This window comes from Callospermophilus lateralis, chromosome 10, assembly GCF_048772815.1.
Source record: "Callospermophilus lateralis isolate mCalLat2 chromosome 10, mCalLat2.hap1, whole genome shotgun sequence".
NCBI classification, from domain to species: Eukaryota; Metazoa; Chordata; class Mammalia; order Rodentia; family Sciuridae; genus Callospermophilus; species Callospermophilus lateralis.
This window is the reverse complement of record NC_135314.1, coordinates 33,702,440-33,721,697: the sequence shown is the minus strand read 5'-3', so window position 1 is coordinate 33,721,697 and position 19,258 is coordinate 33,702,440.

Genomic DNA, 19,258 nt, shown 5'->3' with positions numbered 1-19,258 from the left:
GCATGCATAATGCCATGGGTTCAATCCCCAGCACCACAAAAAGGAAAAGAAAAAGAAAAAAAATCTCTATATCTATATATCTATATCTATATCTATCTATATCTATATCTATATCTATATCTATATCTATATATATATATATATATATATAGAGAGAGAGAGAGAGAGAGAGATGGCGGGTTTTAAAGCTGCAGTTACTTGGTGCAAAAAGGATTATATATATATATATATATATATATATATATATAGAGAGAGAGAGAGAGAGAGAGAGAGAGAGAGATAGATGGCGGGTTTTAAAGCTGCAGTTACTTGGTGCAAAAAGGATAAAGCTTTAGGCACAATACACAGACCAGAAAAGTGCATGTTTGAACAGCTTTGTGAGCAAAAATAATTCTCTCGATTATTCTTTTTGGCAATAAAGCATAGGTGCTCTTTGTTTCGTTACTTACTCTTTGAATAAATAAATTTTAAATGGGTAGCAACATACTGTATATAAATGCACGTATATATAAAAACAGAATATATTTATTCTACTTATGAATGAATGAAAGATTTAATCTTTAAGTACTTCATAATGTCCTATGAGTACTTATCCAAAGGCCCACTCTGTGACTATTTGCAGTCAGGGGTGCCTGTGAGGAAACAAACTAACTTCCATAAAAAAAGAGCTTACTATCTGTGGCAGAAAACAATTCTGTCCTTTGTAATAAATGGCAATTTTTTGATCCATTTATTCATGTTAATTTTAATATATTGGTTTGTTTATTTGATATCAAAAGCTCAACAAATTATATTTTGCTGCTGCATTTTTCTTATTCTCTTTGGTTCAGTTCATAACTCAGTCATCCACATCTTGAAATCTTCCTGTGCATAAATTCCACCCTAATGATTTAGCTTTTAATGTTTTAAAAAGCTGTGAGTCTAAAATATTAAGGAGAATAAGCAAACTGGCTGGTGACATATTACAACCAACCAAAAGCTTTTATCACATTTACATATGGAAATATATATGAACATATACACAAAGTTCCAAAACTATGTTGATACTATAAAAATGTAACCCAATATTAATTAATTTTTTAATATTTATTACAAAAATAAGGCAGCCACCCTGGAAGTACGTGGGCAGCAAGTCAACACTTGAGCACACGATATGTTAGGCATAATTTCACACAGCAAAACCACGTTCATCTTTCAACAGCAAATGCAACATACTTTGTCCATCTGCTGCCAACAAGAAAAATCAAGAATAACATAGGAGAACTGATCATATTTTCCAATGTTGAATCAGACGTCAGTATTTCTTCTTCCATCCTTGAACATTTAATGCGAATTCAGTAATGTAAGTATGTCAATAGAAGACCCCATTCTACAGATTCTAAAAGTATACAATAGTTAAGACAAAATTAGCAGTTTTTTTTCTTATATAACCAATTAGCCTTCTTTTCTTTTTTTCTTGGTATCTTTTATTCTACCTAATCAGTGTTTTACATGAACCATTATTTCTTCTATTTTATTTTACCCTAATTTATTTAGTATATATGACACATATTATATTCTGTTTAATTGTTCCAAATAATTAAGATTCAGAATTTCAATCCCTATCCCTCCTACATAAGCAATGTTTAGAACACAATTTAAATAATTGCATGCAGTGCATATACAGAACACAGAGGAATCAATGAGATTGTTTTACTCATTAGATAGAGTATTATGGGTGTGTTGACTTTAACAAAATTTAGAGCAAAGAAATGCTTTTAAAAAAAGTTAAACTTTGCAAGTATTTTATACCTGTGTAGACATAGATGGACAACATTAATAACTATATGTACACATAATTTTTAGAATGTCTCATTTCATAATAAAGTTAATGAAACAAAGTAATTCTGTTATCAAAATGTTTTCACTTAAGATTTAATTGTGCTTAACAAAATTATTTGGATCGAACGATATTTTACAAAAAAAGATATTTCTTTAGATAGAAAGATAGGAAGAGTACTTTGGATATAGAATCTTACTCTTTGGTCAAATGCAATTTATCCTTGAGCCTATTATTTCTCTTCTTAAATGCATAAAGATTAAAAATTATCTGTGTGGTTCCATAAGTGAATAATTGTTTTGAAAAAATCCTAATGAGATATGTCTGATAAAAATATGAATTTCCATCTCACATTTAGAAAAAGGAGTCTGTACGATTTTCTAAAGCACTTGTGGACATTGCATGTTTTTATAATATAATACTGTATTGTGTAGGTTAATCAAAAACACCCTGCTTTAAGTAACCTTTATGCTACTGCACACAAACACACACAAAAATAAAACCTAACAAGTGAATCGCACAAGAGGTTGAAATGTGTAAATATAATTTAGTAAGTCATATTATTAAGTTTAATTTAAAGGCAGAACTAAAATTTTAGAAGTACAGATGCAATTTTCATGTTTGGACTGGACTTTTGATGTTTCTAATTATATTTCAAAGTAATTAAATTGGAAAACTATAGTCTCATAATTAAATATAATAGCCAAGCAAATATGCAAAATGCTTCAAGGTTTTGAGAGAAACAGGATTAGTGGTTTTAATAAGCATGTGCTTCCACTAAAACATCATTATGAGTTACTTTCATGGATTATTTGTAACCATGCTTCTAGAAAATGCTTTAAATAAGATGGAAGAGAAATTGCTTTATGTAGAACACATTATCTTGCATTAGTTGTGGTTTCCTCTACCACTTAGAAAATGATTTTAGCATTATTATTATATCTTGGTACAGAGGATCAACATGTGTAAACAATGTCCAGGAATAATTTGAGAAATACCCAAGGCAGTAGTTCATGAAATGTGCCAAAAAACCTACTTTTCTTTCTCAGTCTCCTCTTTGTAGCTCTAGGTTAAATACCATCTCCTAACCCTGTCTAATCAATTAATATGTCATAGCCTAATAATGCTTACCTTGAAATACAGCACAAAAATATTGAAAGATACATGTTTTCCTTATTTTGAACTATCTTTGACTTTTGGCTAAAGGCCAATTTTTTGACTGGGACTAATTTAATATTCCTTTTGTAAAAATTGCCGAACATGAAATAACGTTCTAACCCACTATTGGCATTTCACGACAATCACAAACAATCTTTTCAGCATGACAAAATAGTTTCCTATATTGGAGATCACCTTTGATCTTCCTCACAGACCTTTGCTATAATGTTGCATAGCACATAAAAATGCCACCTTCCTTTTATCAAATAATTATATCATAAAAATATGCACAGTCCACAAGGGCTTTACAAAATCATGCAGATGCCTTTTTCTAAACATGAGCGGAAAATCCATATTTTTATCAGACAGTATCTCTTTAGAATTTTTTAAAACAATTATTCATATATGAAACCAGGCAGATATTATTTTAACATTTATGTATTTAAGAGAGTAAAATAATATGCTCAAGGATAAATTTCATGAATCAGAGTCACAAAGAAAAGCACATACTCTGAGTTTACATTCTATGTCTTGGACTTTTATAGGATACTTCTGAGAACATAAGCATTTGTGTCCAAACTATGAGTGAAATAAAAATTAAATCTAAAATTCTGAAATAGTATAAACCACCAATCTAGTGACTAAAGAATTTAACAAAATGTTTTACCTAATAATTTATAAATAAGTATTCAACAGATGACACAACTTTGAGATTTATATGTGACTTGAATTAATGCTGCTTTTTATGAATTACTCAAGTAAACATTATATTAGGAATTTTAAATGGACCATGACAATGCATAAAAGCACATTTTCACGTCTTGTCAAAACTTTGTGCACAGGTATAATTTCAAGAAAAATATTTTACTTGACCAGAAATAAAGTATATATAAAATTGTACAGTATCTGTGTCTATAAATATTTTTTCTGTTAAACATTGTTACTTTTTGAAATAATGTGCTATTTTAAATTAATATATATTTGTGCCATAGGATTAAATAATTTTCAGAGCAAAACAGTGTTTTCAGCTTTTAAACTACCATCTCTGATCAAACAAAAATTCTTCTTTTAACCAAACTCATACTTAGTTAATCAACCCAAGTACTTAGGGAATATGTATTTATAGTATTCAATATCAAATGATACTTTCTGGAATTTTTTCTGTTTCCTGGATAAATCTCTTCTCCCAAACATAAATTTAATAATTTGGTTTTCTACATAAAATCTTTTTATAATTATCCATAAATCTCTTGAAATATCAAGAACAAAAAATAGGAATGATAATAGTTGTCTACTGTAGGCTTGGAAAACACAAGTAATTCACTAAAAGCAATCTTAATTCCCACAACAGCTTTATAAGATAGGGACTAAATTAATTGCCATCTAATTTATAGAGAGAAAGCAGCATGTAGAAATTTAGAAACTTGTTACAAAAAGTAAGTGACATCTTATGTCCAAAGCCCGTATATTTAATTACTACATTTAAATTTCTCCTATTTTCTGTGCAATAGAATTATTTCATTTGAAATCATAGATTTCCTGCCACTATACAATAAATTTGGCGGTCTGTGTTTAACTTCACCACATTTCTTCTTGTTTGAAGGGATATAATATTCATCCACAGTTAATTTGTTCACTGATCAGAACTCATCTCCAAAGTGTTCAGTGTCATCTTCCCTCCATTATTAATGATCTTTCCTAATCATTTTATCTATCATGAATTCTGTAGTTAAGAATTTAGGGATAGACAAGTTTCTCTATCTTTAAAATAAAGAACAGAATAAAAAAAAACAATAAAATCTAGGGCTATAGATCTACCTCAAGCTACTATTTTAACTTTCTTATTTCCATCAACGTTTTTATACATTCATATTTTTTGCCTTCCATTAATTCCTAAAGCCACTTCCTATTCAATATATTCTGAAAATAATTGGTCATCCACACTCATATGTCAGATCCATAGGACAATTTCTTTCACTTGGACATTTTGCATTTTTACTCTGTTGTTAATTACTGTCTTGAAATACACTTCATATGTGTTCATATCACCTCTCTTAATAGTTTTCTAATGTTCTTCCCTATATATCTTCTCATATTCATTCTATATAGTCCCTCCTTTTTTGGTGGGAGGGGCAGAGATGGAACTCAGGGGCACTTGACCACTGAGCCACATCCCTAGTCCTAATTTGTATTTAGAGAAAAAGTCTCACTGAATTGTTGAGAGCTCACTTTTTCTGAGGCTGGCTTTGAACTCATGATCCTCCTGCCTCAGCCTCTGGAGCCAATTACAGGCATGCAACATTGCACCGTGTCTATAGTCACTCTTTAGAGAACATTTTTAACCTCTTTTCCTCAGCTACATGTTATCCTTAACTCAGTATGTCACATTTTGTCTTTTGAGTTATTGCAGTATCCTTACTTTTGTACATGGACATTATCTGTTCATTTTCTGAACCCTGACTTTAAATCCTCATGTGAATTTTATTCACATCCAAACAATGGTGAATCCTTTTAAAACAATTTCCTAATGGCCCCTAATTTACCTTTTTATTATCCTGCTTATTATCACTTACTCATAGGCCACAACCATGTTCATTGGGATTATGAGTACTATTTCTTTTTCAATTTTTTAATGGTTCTTTTTAGTTATACATGACAATAGGATTCAATTGGACATAACTCTCAAAGCATGAATATAATTTGCTCTAATTCAGTCCCAGTAGTTTCCCTTCCCCTTCTCTCCCTCTCCCAATCCCCTTCTTCTGCTCTACAAGTCTGTCTAATATTTATTTATAGTTTTTTTAATTAATGTCTTGTACATAATGGTGAGATTCACTGTAGTATATTCATATATGTACAAACTATTTCTTAATTCACACCCTTGGTTGAAGTCTGGCTTTAAACATATATTCAGAAAGAATTGTGTAGCTTAAATCTAATTCTGATCATTCTTCTGATCAAAATATTTTAATATGTTCTGATCACATTTAATATGAAGTCCAAATTCATTAACATGACACCTAAGCTTTCTATAGGCCTACTTTTCTAAACTCTCTAGCTGTATCTAACCCCATTTTGTAAATGATGAATCAGTCTTAAGGATCTCTCTCTCTAATACTCAGAGATGATTTACCATATATCAGTTAACTTTCGTTAAGCATATCATAACTTCTGCTAGGAGCATCTTTTTATTTCTTTATGAAATGTACTTATATCAATTGTCTAAGTGGTATCTGAAAGCCTGTATCATGCATGTTCATAGAGAATCATCTTAGTACTTAATGATAAGTTTTGTAATTACTTCTGTCTTTTTTTTAATCCACTGTTTGAATTTAATGGAGCTAGGACTATGTTTGACTTATATCGCCGATGTTTAACATTTAGTATTTTTTCAATAAATATTGTTCAATGACTAAATAAATTGTTAAGAGCAAAGTCTGATTTTCTCAATGTAATAAAATTATTTTTATGCACCTGGTTGTATTTGATGTATGCCAATTTTCTATTGTAGAATTACTTAATATACATATTTAGTTTTATACCCAAAGTTATTATATTGATAAAATTTAATTCTATATGGCTGTGATAGAATGATGGTTATACTTATAGAAATTTAAAAGTTGAAGGAAGTAACCATTGAAACAAAATGTTAAAGAAAACAGAAATTGTCTCACAGTGTTGAGTTTGTGGAACTAGCAAAGTATTTGGAAAGCAATTTCTGTTAGGTAATAGAATTTGAAAGCCTGGAGCTTAGGAGAGAATCCATAGTTGAAGATCTCAAATTAATCTGCATAGAGTTAATATATAAACCTGGGTTTTGATGATATGGTTAAATAAGAAGACTGAGAGAAATGGGGATTATGAACCATAACCTGAAGTGCTCCCAACCCCCATAGTTAAGGATTCCAAAGAATAAAGCACAAATGGCAGCAGAGAAGTGGATAGCATAGAATTCAGGGGAAAACTAGAAAATGACATATTTGAAATAAGTGTTTTAATTTTTTTTCAATATAAAGGCTGAAGAAATAGCAGAATGGTAGATTTTGAAAAACTAACTTTTAGATTTGTCAGGATAGAGACGTTTTAGTCAGGAAATTCTATGTGCAAAGCAGAACTGTATCATTCATATATATATATATTTACTGATGAACAATTATATAATATATATATTATATATATATATATAATATATATATATTTACTGATGAAGAATTATATAAAAAGTAAGAAAGATTAAAACTCTAAAGAGTCAGCCCCTACTTCTAAAAATTCAAAATCTAGTGTGAGAAATAAGCAATAGTGCTAAGGTTTATTGAACTATATCAGATTCTTATTATTGTACTGAATACTTTTTACATCAACTATCTTAAAAACAAGCATATAAATAAATATTATATTATCTATATTTTACAGAAACATGAATCTGAGCAAGGTTAAATATTTGCCCCCAAACTATAAAGATAAGGAGTGATAAGTTTTTATTTGAAAGTTTATCTGACTTCAGCTCTGTTCACAACACAATAACACATGACTACAATGTTATATTGGAAGTGTTTTGATACAAGTCATTTTGTCTAAGAGGATTTCTATATCTGTATGGAAAGAGTATATTCACATAATTCTCTTTTCTGAGAATTTAGGGAGTAAAAAGTCACACACATACATATTGATTTTCTACCTACTATAATACAACATTTCTCTCAATACTACTATGCATGTACTACCAAAGATGAATCTTGGTGCTCATTCTGAATAATATCATATCAGCCTTTCTTCCACACCTTTACCTATAGATATACTATTAGGGATAATTATACTATTTGTTATGAATTTAAATCTGGGCTAATTTGTTTTTAGGTCTCTCTTAAACAATTACTAAGTAAACTGCATTAACAATTTAATTCCGCATAAAGACTGAATAAAGTACATATGTACCTCAGTAAAAAGAAATTAAGGCAATATCTAGAGAGAAGAAAAAGTATGAATATATAGAATTTTGATTACATGCTCATTCAAGGTTTTATTTATTTCCTAACTTTATCTGTTTATTTTTATTTTATTATAGGGAATAACTCATAACTTTGAAGAAATTTTCACTGCCTACACACATTAACACTAGTGTGTTTGCTGCACATAATCAAAATATTCTAATGACTAACATGTCAGATGTAAAATATATTGGAAAGAAAATATCAACAATACTTGAAAATTGGATGATATTGAAGACTATGAAACAGAGACTGAATTTCAGAAATTTATTCAGATCAAAATTGATGTGTTTGATTTTTTGGTACACTATTCAAATGGAAATTTTTAGCAAAAATCATATCAACTGTATATTGGGTTTTGTACCTCAAATGCATTATCAAGACTGGTGGCAGGCTTAAACTTAACATTTACTAAGTGAGTTGTATCACCATAGAGAGGTATCATAAGGAGGGAAGATAAAAATGCCAAAGAGACAATCATTTTCCTTATTTTTGGCACCAGCATTTGAACCCTAGTGTGGTATGCTTAACCACTAGGACACATACCCAATCATTTATATATATATATATATATGATAATATCTCACTAAGTTGCTTAAAGACTGGCTAAATTATTGAAGCTTTCTTGGGATTGGCAATCCTCCTGCCTCATCCTACCAAACTGCTGGGATTACAGGTGTTTGCCACCATTCCCCAGACAATTTTAATAGAAATAAATAGTGACTTGTTTTTCTAACAGGTATAGACTAGAGGGTTTCAATCTTGCCCTCATATCACAAACAAATATAAAACATGATAGATTAAAATACTTTTCATACATTAGACAATAAATAGTAGCAATTCACTTTTCTTTATTGGGGAAATTACTAGGAGAGCTCCACCATTATCTTGGCTTTTCCCCTGTGATCACATTTCAAAACACAGCATAGAAAAATACACTTAAAATAGAAAATAAAATAAAATTGCCTTTTGGACTCCTGAAGTAGCTAGATTTGTGCAGAAGAGTTTCAAAGATGAATAACAGATTCCAAAGCTCTTAAGTGGAATAAAAGGAAATCTAGCCTCTCAAGAATTTGGCAGTCTCAATGAAAACATATAAGAACATATTTAGACATTGAAAGAAGCAGGGAAATGTGACAGACAGCCAAGATACACAAAGAAGGTCATTTGAATCAAACACAATAATGAAATGAAACACTAAAAATGTTAACAAATGTTAAGTATGCTCTTAATGGATATAAATTTTATGTATAGTATGTATATATCATAATATCTTCACACATATCCATATCTATTTTTTCAATTTCTTTACATAAATAACAAATAGTGTGAAAATAAATATAAAAGGACAGAAAATGCATATTTTGAAATATTAATCATAAAAGAACCTTCATCAAAAGAAAGATAATTTGCCACTAATAAAAAAAATAGTGTACTATGGTTAAAAAATCAATTTATTAAAAACAATGCTAACTTTTTTGTTCTTCAAAACATAAGGAAAAAAACTGAAGATAACTAAGAAATAAACACATTCACCTTAAAGATAGGTTTCAATACATTTTTCTCAGAAATTGTTATTATCAGTTTTATTTTTTTTAAAAAATGAATATTTAGGAAAAAGTAAATGCTCTACTAACAAAACTAACAAAATGGTGTCTATGCTACATTGTACAATCAATACAGAATACACTTTTTTTGTTGTTGTTGTTTTTCAAGAGCACATGGTAAAATTCATTAAGTGGGAAAATATGATGGGAAAGTCCTCATAGAAAGTCCTATCAATTTAACAATTGAAAGCATACACAAAACAATCTCTAATAATACAGTGAGATTAAAATAAATAACAAACTTTATAGAGAATCTTCAGATATTTGGAAATTAAGCAAAGTGTTTCAAATAACTAGGTCAAAAATATCACAAAATTAGAAAATACATCATATAAAATTCTGTGAACAGATGTTCAGTTTTCTCTCATCTCTTGTTTAAAGGAGCAATTAAACATTTAAGCCCAGGGGTATGGTGGTAGAAGGTAGGCAGGAATGACACAATGTGGAGGAGTACCAGTACTGAGTGTGGGGGTGGTGCTTGAGCAAAACAGAAGGTCTCTGCCTAGAATTGTGGCCTCTCCTGATGTGTGGGGATGTGATCAGGACTGGAAGTGTGTCAGAATTCTCAAGCAGATTTAGAAGGGTGTCAAACATGATGACATCTTGGGGAAGGGTGCCAGAGCCCATGAGGTGACATTTAATTCTCATAACAAAAATTGAATTATTGTCTTCAATTTGGTGAAAAAAAAAGAAAGATTAAATAGCTTCCTTGAGGTTATACAATTACTAAATGGTGAATCTATCTTGTGTTGGAGATATACAATAAGTATACATTAACAACATATTAATATTAGAAAGCATCTAAAAATTCTGTTTGGGAAATATTGAAAATGCGTCACCTTGTATGAGCATTATAAAATAAAATTTCAAACTAAATGCAGAATGTAAGCATATTTCCTCGGCTAGAATTTCTTCATAAAATATTTTTTTAAAGAAGTTAAGATAGGCAAGGAATTATTAAGGTATAAGATGGTAAATTTTCTAAGTAAATCCATGGAACTAAAACAATGCATTCAGCGGAAATTGCAGAGGAGCTGTTATTTTGAGGTTTCTGCCAGTTATTCATGTTTCTAAAGGTAGAGACTAAAGGTAAATGACTCTTTTGTTTAGTACAATGCATTAATCACCCTTTGGTTATTAAAGGAAAAGCATTGTCTGCAATGAAATGTTTAAGATAAAAGGGGGCTGCACTGATTTGCATAAAGTAAAAAGGTATTTTAGGTGTGAGCAGGATTATTATTACTTTACATGATAGTTGGACTTTCTCAAGAAACTTTCACAAGGATTTTTTTTTTTTTTTAAAGATCCTAAGGCTCAAAAGGGAAAAGAGCTTAGAGATTCTTAGATGAGGAGTCACTCTTACAAAAACAGGGGGAAAAATGAAGTGAGAAAAACAATACATTTTTCTTTACTAACTTTTTCGTCTTTTCCACCATTATATCTCATTTCCTAAGTCTCCTCCCACACTTACTAACACTATCTTTACCTGTATTATATGAAAATTCCTGGGAGGTTTTTTGTTTTTTTGTTTATTTGTTTGTTTTTGGAATAAGCTACCATTGTAGACCATAAAGTCCATATCCAAAACAAATCCCTCATGCTAACTGATATGAAATCAAATTGAAACTTCAGGAAAGCAAGTAAATTCCAAAGCTGATTAGATTTTCGTAAAAATAAGAGACTCACAGCAAACCATCAGAATGTATCCAATCAACCCAAGTCTTCATAATAAAGATATGTACTCTGCATTAAAACTTACAAGACCCTGCTGTGTACCAGGCTCTTTTTCTCTGTTCTGTTGCATTGTTCCTTCATTAAAATAGTCAAGTGATTGTCATGCCTAGAGCGTCTCTCATTCTTTTCTACAAATTAGAATATAATTTTATTACATTATACTCTTGCCGCTGTTTCTTGTCAGTACTTAAAGACCGTACTTCAAATATATGAAGAATCCTAGAAACCAGAATGATAACAAAGATATGCCTTATTATAAATATCAAATAAAAGCCAATTAAACCAATTTGGTTATAATTTCATCTTTTTATACCTATATGTATCTGAGCTCTGCCTTGAAAAATTAAAAGATTATCATAAATAATAGCAGCAGATGATTACAATGTGAAATGTGAATTTAAATTATATAAATTATTTTATATAGTTAATATCATTAAGGCCAGAAAATCTACGATCAAAAAAAAATGAAAAATAAAAGACACAATGAAAACATCTATTCCTATCCAGCTTGTTCTTGTCACCTTGCTACCCAGGAAAACTCTGAGTTTTCACATGTATTCAGCAAAGAGCTTTTCATGCATATTTAAACAAATTCAAACATATATTTCTACAATTAAAAAATTCTTATCCACACTATTTTATTCTATACTTATTCTTATCTATAGATACAACTTAGTATTAAAACTGGTCTTAAAATTTATAAATGGGTTCTGGCTGTGTTGAGGATTAAATGCCCAAGAAATGCTAAGGCAAGAGCAAAAGGTTTTATTTGAAGGCTGGAACACAGAATCCTCTAGAGAGGAATGGGGTCCAGAACTGGTGTCCCAGGGAGTAAAGGTGTCTTGCCCCTTTCATGGATTTTAAGTTTCCTTATCTCTCATGTCCTCTCCTCCCATCCTGCCACAAGGTAGAGTGAACAGGTTGGGAATAAAGTCACCCAGTGGGTAACCATTAATAAGTCCTCGCTGGAAGGAATTGTGGAGAGTGGTGATTTGAATCATAGTCAGACTCCCTCATGGTTGTATTGCATTGGGAACTTCTTATGAAAGGATTCAGGTCAAGATGGGCCAGTTGTGATGATGAGGCTGGCCAGAGGAACCTTTGTGCAAAGGCCAGAGTTATCAATTGAGGACTTGAGTTCAGAAACCAACTCCCAGGAATAGAGAATTCTAGCATTAAAAAAAAAAAAATGGCCCTAATGTCTTAACGATCCTCTTTCATATTATCTACTTTCCTGAAACTTTCTCACAAATAACCTTTTGAAGACATCTAGATAATAAATGTGCTGAGCTAGCTCTGAGTCAAATTCCATCAGAGTTTGGCTGCCCAACTGGCCCCACGTTTTTTTTCTCTATGCATGTCTGTTTGTCTTTTGTTCATCCCCCCATCCACCCTTGTCCAGTTTCTTTCTATGAATTAATAGCTGTGGCTGAGACCAGAGATGAAAGGGCCCTGGCAAGGACCAATTCCCTGCAGGCAGGTGAGCTTGGCAACAGGTGAGGAGGGGAAAGTATTCTGGAAGTATGAGCATTTTGTTTCCTTTTGAACCAGCCCTGTCTTCCCAATCCAATCATTTATTATATACACTGACTGTTCCATTGCCAAGGTCTCAATCTCCCCTCTGATTGAGGAACCCTTAGTGCTGTAAGAGGTAATGGATTATGACCACTCTGGCTGCTTCAATCCAAAAGGGGGTGATGTGAAGCAAGCATTTTGGGTTTTCAAAAGCTCATGTGTGAGACAATGCAAGAAAGCTTAGAGGTAAAATGACTGAATTATACGAACTTTAACCTAATCAATGAGTTAATTAACTGAACTGTAATTAAAGGCAGGTAGGGTGTTGCTCTAAGAGGTAGGTCATGGAGTGTAGGTCATTGGGGAACATTCTTTGTACCTGGGAGTGGAGTCTTCCTCTTTCTCCTTTCTGATGGCATGTTCCCAGCTGCTTTTCTCTGTCTCACCCTTCTGCCATGATGTCCTCTGTGACCTTGAGCTCAAAGGAATAGAGCCAGCCATCTACGGACCAAAACTATGAAACTTTGAGCCACCAAATAAACTTTTTCTCTTTAAAATTGATCTTTCAGGTCTTTTGGTTAAAACAATGAAAGAGCTAACTGAAACATATTTTTAAATTAATATTCGGTTCACATATATTCTAAACTTCTTGTTTTTGTTTCTAGGAGTATTCATATGTTTGAAAGTACAGCTCTTAATGTGAGTACTGACAGGGAGAAGAGAGACATAACCATTAAGAACATGAGGCTTAGGGTTTTAATTCTATAAAATAAGACTACCATGCTGACCTTCACATGCATTTTCTATTAAGCAACACAGTGAGACCCTGTCTCTAAATAAAATACAAAATAGGATGAGGATGTGTCTCAGTAGTTTAGTTTCCCTGAGTTCAATCTCCAGTAACAATAACAACAACAAAAAAGCAATTTACCTATAGCCCTGCTTGGCACAAGTCCACAGGATGTGTTATATTCCTCAGCAAACTACGTATCATATGCAATCTGAAAAATCCAGGACCCCAAATACCAATAGGAAGAACAGACGCTACCCTCAAGGAGCAAACTTTTGTCATTTTTACTCAGACTGGATTTCAGAACTCAGGAAATAAGGATAATTCTCCCTAACGATAAAATCTGTAATAGCAGGTTCCAAATATAATCAGTCACCATGTGATGAGTGACCTAGAGATATCATGTATAATGGGGACTTAAAAATTTGATGTCAGCCTTCTGTCAGAAAATGTCAATAGGTGAACCTTGCAGGACTCTCTAGAAATTTTCCTGGGACCCAAGTAAAACTAGAGAGCAGTGGAGGTGCACTATCCCTCCTCTCCGACATGATCCACTCTCTAGAGTGAATACATGATCCACTTTCTTATCCCTTCTAACAAACTCATGCCTGTTACTCTGAGTGACATGTCTTAAATCTTTCTGATCTAGTGGCAAGAATACTGTTGGATGGGGGGGGGGGGTTCACACTGTCTCAGTTTCCTGAAAGTCCCTAGTACTTTAACAGTTTGACATCAGTGTGCAGGTATATGTGTCAATATAGAAAGTTTCTTTTCAGAAAATCAGTTTCATTAGTCTTTCACTGCATCATATTTAATGTTTTGTGTCTGAAATCAGAATTAAATAGTCCTTCCTTATGCATGATTATCAAAGAAACACTGCAAACTTTTACAGACTTTAATTTTTTTCTTTTCATGTTTAATTCTATAAACCAAATAATGATTTATCATGGCATATGATGCTGTATACATAATATTTATGTTTATATTTGAAGAGCAGTCATGCAGAAAATGAATAAAAATGTAATATTCTTATGAGTACATTTAAATAAAGAATAACTTCAGACCTTCTACATATTTAAATATTTTTCACTTAGCTTTTTTTAGTTATGCATTTTAAAGAGTGAATTAAGGTCATATATTCCCACAAAGTGAAAAAAACACAAATGTTCATCAACTGATATATGGATTTTTAGAAAGTATATTCATACAATAAGAACATTATTCAGCAATTAAAAAAATGAAATATTGATATACACAACAATATAGATAAACTTTTAAAACATTATGCTAAATATCATATAGCATAAGTCAAAGAGCCACATATTATATGATTACATTTTTGCACAATGTCAAGAATAAGTGAATCCATAGTGAAAGAAAGTAAATTAGTTTTCAACAACTGGAGAGTAGGAAAGGGGAGTAGGCACAGTGACTCTTGCCTGTAATTCCAGAAGCTTGTGAGGCTGGTGGGGGGAGGAACTGCAAGTTCAAAGCCAGCCTCAATGATTTATTGAGTCTCTGAGTAATTTAGCAAGACCCTGTATAAAAGTCAAAAATAAAAAGGTCTGGAGATGTTGCTCAGTGGTTGGTTAAGTGACAAAAAAAGGTGAGTAACTGCTAATCAGTGCAAAATTTCTTTGGGAGTAGTAAAAATATTATAAAATTTATTTTGATGATGAAGGTATACTTATAAATATATAAATAGTCATTGAACTCCATACTCTAGAAAGATTGGGTACGTGTTCTGTAAATTATAACTCAGAAAGTTATTAGAAAAACACCCTATATTTCTGTTATATTTCTATGCTTTCTTGTATCTTTACCTATTGCTGTTTTATGTGATGCATGTTTGTGAGTACAATATATATTGATGTGATATTATTTTGGACTTCATTCTTTAGTTTATTTAACATTATATTTTCTGTATATTTTTTAAGAATTTTATTATCTAGTATATTTTTAAAATTTTTGTAGTTTTTGTTGGTGGTATAGTGGTTGTTGTTGGTACTTAGGTAAATTTATTTATTTATTGGCTGGCTGTGGCGGAGGGTACTGGAGATTTAGACTAGGGGCAATTTATCACTAAGCTACATTTCAGCTCTTTTTATTTTTTAGTCCCATTTTCTACTCTTTACTGTTTACTTATATAAAATTACATTTTATATAATATCCTTATTTTTTGGATAGCTATTTTTTCCTTCACAAAATGAAAAGACAACAGAAAGGAGATGAAAAAAAATATAATTGGCATGTTTACATTTCTTCCCATACACAAATTCTTTCCTGAAGCAAGAATAGTCAAAACTATTAACTTTTCAGTTTATGTTTGCACTATCAAAACTTTCTATAGGATTTTAACTGTAAAGAGTATTCTTAGGCACTCACATATTACAAATAAGGAAATAATTTGGAAGTGTATCACCATTTTTTTTATATTTGGAGCTTCTGTTAATATTTCAAAAGGACATCAGTTCTGCATTGTAGGGGCTAAATAAATAGGATGCCTTCTCTGACCCTTCACTTAATTTTTTTTTTTTAGTTCTATGGTTTAGTATGTTCAATGTTTCCTATAAATTTTAGAGGAATTTTATAGTTTCTTGTAATTTATCAATTAGTTTCTAAAAATATGTTCACAAAATGTTATTGTCTAGGCTTTTCTTGTTAAAAACATACATAACTTTTATAAGTGATGTACAGTCTGCCTCCTTATATTCTTATATTCTTAAATATATATTATTTCTTGAGAATTTCACAAAAGTGTTTCCAGTATACTGAAGCTCAAAGTTTTACATGGCCTTTTCTCATTAATAATTGCCAATTATTTCCTTTTTAAGTATCATTAATTTTATTTGAATGAAACAGTTTAGGTAATATTGAAATCTATTTTTCTCCATCATAAACAAGATAGTTCTTGAACATCATCAGAATTCTTGGCTTGCTATAATATTTTCTTAAATTGCATCATTGAATGTTTGATTTGGTCTTCTTTAAATTTCAAAATGTAATAAGTCACATTTAGTTTCCATTTCGTTTTGCTTGCTTTTATATTTGCTGTTAATATTCCAACATACAATGTTTTCTACAGCATCTAATTTCCATTGAGGCACAGTTTTCAAGGATAAATGTCTCCATAATTTTCTAATGAATATATCCTTACCAATTTTTAGATATCTTTACTTTAAACATTGTTTTTATTTGTAGGTTTATTTCTATGCCATCCCTGATTTATTTCCATGCCCTTTGAATGAATTTAAATTCCTCATTCAAGTATGTGTAGAACGTTCTTTGGAATGGGAAGACATACCCTAACCTAAAATACTCTCTTTCTATACTTTTACAGAAATACTATTTTCTGTTAACAGGGTTTTGCCATTAGTTTCTTTGTGCGGCATCAATTATACTGCCTGCTTTTCTGAAAGTACTTCAGTTACCTAAATTTTTAAACCTTGTTGTCAGAAGGATTCTGGCATATGAATAATAGTTTTACACTTTTTCAAGCCCCTATTCTTTCAAGGGTATTTTGGTTGTTTTCTGGGAACTTCCATGGCTGATCTTTCTTGATACCAGCCATTCTGTTTTTTTTTTTTTTTTTTTTACCTCTTTCTTTAAATCTTCTCTCTAATTTCAATTCAAAAGCAACATTGTCCAATATGATTTTGCAAATACTGTCTGAAATATAAAAGCTAAATATATGTTAGCTTGTTTTGCTGAAATTGTCATGTGCCGCAATCTGGCTAGACACAAATCGCGAGCCACTGAAGCAGGAACAAACTTTATTTCTGAACTCCACCAGCACACTCCACACACACTCCCCGGGAACTCTCCCGAACGCCACACAGCTCCTCCAGGAACCACCAACCAGAAATTTCCCCTCTGGCACTTCCCCAAAACAATGAGAACTCTTCAGGAATCCCCGAGAGAGCTCAACCAGAACTCAATGGGAAATCCGTGAGAACTCAAAAGTCATCATCTTAATGGCTTGCTGGCATCACCTCTCAACCACTACTTCTGGCAAAAATGCCATGCGTCATCCCGACTCGGTTGTGGCCCTCAACATCTCCCCCCTTCTGTTTAATTAAACAACAAGCAATGTGGCTTAGGGACCGTGCCTGTTAGGCTGCCCAATACTACATATGGTTCTTACCCGTCATCTGATGAGCTGACCTCAAGGCGTCAGCCTCCTGTCTTAGGTTGGTACCACTGCAATTGGATCTTACCCATCACTGACTACCAGTCCAGCATACAGCCATACTTGTGGATAGGCCTATGCACCAGTGGGGGGGTGAGGTTCTTTGCCTCACCTCTGTTGGCCCCCAAAATTTTAGACCATCACTAGCAGAAGGGAGGAGGGTACAGAAATGCCACGACACCAAGCCAATTGATGGCTCCTTTGGAAAAATTGTACCACCGGTGACACCATCAGCAAAGATACTCCAGCACTACCACAATTCACTGCACCAACAGATAGTTCACAATGTATACAAGTGATACATAGTCCAGGCAAGTTCTGCAAGCAGTTCAAAGCAGAGGAATCTATCAATATGTCCATTTTCTCCCAAAGTAAATCGACTTCTTGATTGAGCATTACTTGTTGAGTTATTATTCATTGATGCATCAGTTTATACAGTTTGTTGTGATAGCTATCGAAGAAGCTATAGTTTGTTTTATCTTTGTCTTCACCGGCACTGCAAGGAAGATAGGAATTCTGGCAATGATGGCTAAAAAGAAATTATGTAACATTCCAACAGGTACTAAGAAAACATTTTTCTGAACAATTTACATTATCCTGAACAGAATTATTAAATAAAATGAAAAGGAAAGGTGAAAGTAAACAAACAGATCTGTTAAGCTCCTGATTTGTTCACATATTAAAACAATCCTCAACAGCTATTTACCCAATTTAAATTAAACCATTTAAATCACGTGAATAAAAAAAAAATTCAGATCCATTTTTTCATGAGGGCTCCTCATATATATGGACATACACACATACAGACATACAATACAAAACAGAAGTGCGCACACATAACACAATACATACAACACATAAGATGATAGTAAAGGCCTTGTAGCTTTACACAGGTGAAATCTCCATTGCAATGTTTAAAAACTACACAGTCAAAAAATAAGAACTGATCAGAAAAACATTAACCTAGGTCTGTATGAGCTCAAAAAATAAAATAGAACTTTATGATGTGGAAAACGGCAATAATAAAATAGATATTGAAAAAAGACATCCTGGTTACCACCTGGGTTTGACTTTTTTTTGGATATCCCATCCTTTTTCCTGTAACTTGCATAATGGGTCTGAAGGTATTCCCACAAGCAAGCCCCAAGGTTTTTACATTTGAAATTGGCCTTAATGGTGTTCATTATTCATTAGCCTCCAGGTGTGGGAGAATCACTGTCGCAGATGTAAGAATAGCCAAGCTGGAGCTCTGGATATCAGCTGTTATGGGTTTGAGTCAAATCATCTTCTTTTTTGTCTGTAGAAATTGCTTTGGTTCATCTCTCTGGAATCCAAATTGGCTGCTGTTCTCCCTGTGGAAACATGCAAACAGAACCCCGACTCCAGACAATCACTGTGTCGTGACCTTTCCATTCTCCTGTTAGAATATCCTTCCAAAGTACCTTGGGCTTATGCACG